Source organism: Dendrobates tinctorius, unplaced genomic scaffold (genome assembly GCF_039654945.1).
Source record: "Dendrobates tinctorius isolate UK_male_01 unplaced genomic scaffold, ASM3965494v1 ptg000058l, whole genome shotgun sequence".
In the NCBI taxonomy this organism is placed as follows: Eukaryota; Metazoa; Chordata; class Amphibia; order Anura; family Dendrobatidae; genus Dendrobates; species Dendrobates tinctorius.
The window spans coordinates 23159792-23162645 of NW_027361726.1; the positions used below are offsets into that span (position 1 = coordinate 23159792).

The 2854-nt window shown below is 45.7% G+C and overlaps 1 protein-coding gene across 2 annotated transcripts in view; it reads right to left on the reverse strand.

The window, feature by feature from the left end:
* DGLUCY (D-glutamate cyclase) overlaps positions 1–2854 on the reverse strand; it is a 227913-nt gene that overhangs the window by 38956 nt on the left and 186103 nt on the right. The gene's annotated exons all lie outside the window — the stretch shown is intronic.

Here is a 2854-nt window from a genome sequence, read left to right on the forward strand (position 1 = left end):
TGAGGATGTGGACGTTGGTGCCAAAGCAGAGGCGCATAAGGAGTCTGGTAAGGTCCTGGAAAATATGGCGTCCTGGATCCTGGCGGAGGAGGTGATTAGTCGTGGTCCGGTGTAGTCTTGGAAAAGATGACATCTTGGCTCCTGGTGGCGACGGTGATTCCTTGTGGTCCAGTCGGTGATCGGTGTGTCAGGAAACGAGCCAGACAGAGCACAGTCTTTCCCCCTGTCAGCATACAGGGACAATGAGCAACTCGATTCAGGTACAAAGGAAAAACCCCTCACAGCGGGTGTGCCAATTCTCTCGTCGGTGCGTGTGCAGGCTTACAGTTGTGGCCAAAAGTATTGACACCCCTGCAATTTTGTCAGATAATACTCAGTTTCTTCCTGAAAATGATTGCAATCACAAATTCTTTGGTATTATCTTCATTTAATTTGTCTTAAATGAAAAAACACAAAAGAGAATGAAGCAAAACATTGATCATTTCACACAAAACTCCCAAAAACTTGGTTGCACAACCTTTAGCCAAAATAACTGCGACCAACCGCTTCCGGTAACCATCAATGAGTTTCTTACAATGCTCTGCTGGAATTTTAGACCATTCTTCTTTGGCAAACTGCTCCAGGTCCCTGATATTTGAAGGGTGCCTTCTCCAAACTGCCATTTTTAGATCTCTCCACAGGTGTTCTATGGGATTCAGGACTGGACTCATTGCTGACCACCTTAGAAGTCTCCAGTGCTTTATCTCAAACCATTTTCTAGTGCTTTTTGAAGTGTTTTTTGGGTCATTGTCCCGCTGGAAGACCCATGACCTCTGAGGGAGACCCAGCTTTCTCACACTGGGCCCTACATTATGCTGCAAAATTTGTTGGTAGTCTTCAGACTTCATAATGCCATGCACACGGTCAAGCAGTCCAGTGCCAGAGGCAGCAAAGCAACCCCAAAACATCAGGGAACCTCCGTCATGTTTGACTGTAGGAACCGTGTTTTTTTCTTTGAATGCCTCTTTTTTTCTCCTGTAAACTCTATGTTGATGCCTTTGCCCAAAAAGCTCTACTTTTGTCTCATCTGACCACAGAACATTCTTCCAAAACGTTTTAGGCTTTTTCAGGTAAGTTTTGGCAAACTCCAGCCTGGCTTTTTTATGTCTCGGGGTAAGAAGTGGGGTCTTCCTGGGTCTCCTACCATACAGTCCCTTTTCATTCAGATGCCAACAGATAGTACGGGTTGATACTGTTGTACCCTCGGACTGCAGGGCAGCTTGAACTTGTTTGGATGTTAGTCGAGGTTCCTTATTCAACATCCGCACAATCTTGCATTGAAATCTCTTGTCAATTTTTCTTTTCCGTCCACATCTAGGGAGGTTAGCCACAGTGCCATGGGCTTTAAACTTCTTGATGACACTGCGCATGGTAGACACAGGAACATTCAGGTCTTTGGAGATGGACTTGTAGCCTTGAGATTGCTCATGCTTCCTCACAATTTGGTTTCTCAAGTCCTCAGACAGTTCTTTGGTATTCTTTCTTTTCTCCATGCTCAATGTGGTACACACAAGGACACAGGACAGCAGAGGTTGAGTCAACTTTAATCCATGTCATCTGGCTGCCAGTGTGATTTAGTTATTGCCAACACCTGTTAGGTGCCACAGGTAAGTTACAGGTGCTGTTAATTACACAAATTAGAGAAGCATCACATGATTTTTCGAACAGTGCCAATACTTTTGTCCACCGTCTTTTTTATGTTTGGTGTGGAATTTTATCCAATTTGGCTTTAGGACAATTCTTTTTGTGTTTTTTCATTTAAGACAAATTAAATGAAGATAATAACAAAGAATTTGTGTTTGCAATAATTTTCAGGAAGAAACTGAGTATTATCTGACAAAATTGCAGGGGTGTCAATACTTTTGGCCACAACTCTATGTCCTGACTGGGCGTCCTATCACTCATGGTCAGCGTTGTCAGCGGGGACTAGATACGTCATTGTCAGCAGTCTCTGTTAACAGCTTTTAGCCTCTGCTGGTTTTTGCTCACTCTGGCATTTGGCCCCCCACAGAAGCCCTGACACTGCCCTCCTGCGCGATACACATTCCCACGGCAACCAACTGATTTGCCGCGCTCTGTGGCCCTTTTATCTTAGCCACGCCCCCTACCCCTAGGTGCAGAGGTCGGTCCGGAACTTTAAGCTTTCCCTTGTGAAACCTGGGTGACAGCCCCGACAATTCCGGATCCGTCACGGAATAGGTAGGTCTGTTCCGGGTCTTCTCCTTACACTTAGCGTTGGGGAACATTGACTGAGCAGAAGGAATCTACTGTTTTTCCAGGATAACCTTGTATGTGGCATGATTCATACGTCCTTCGCAAAGATTAACCTTAATCACCGATCCTCCACCAAATTTCACAGTGGGTGCAAGACACTGTTGCTTGTACACCTCTCCAGGTCTCCGTCTAACTATTAGATGACCAGGTGTAGAGCAAAGCTGAAAATTAGACTCATCAGAGAAGATTACCTTACTGTTAAGGTACTGTCACACTTAGCGATGTACCGGCGATCCTGACCAGCGATATGACGCGGTCAGGATCGCTGGTACATTGCTAAGTGGTCGCTAGTGAGCTGCCACACAGGATAAACTAGGATAAACAGCACATTATGTGTAATAACCAGCGAGCACAGAAACTGAGACGGTGACACAATGTCTCCTTTCCTGGCTGTTAAGCGGCTTCCTACATGAAGACATGAAGATGAATCAATAGTGCTGGGATCCTGGATCACACATGCATTACACCTGAGGAGGGGTCTAGAGCGGAGGCAGGACAGGGAGGGAGATGGAGAGACTTGGGCTGGACAGATAAGGGATGA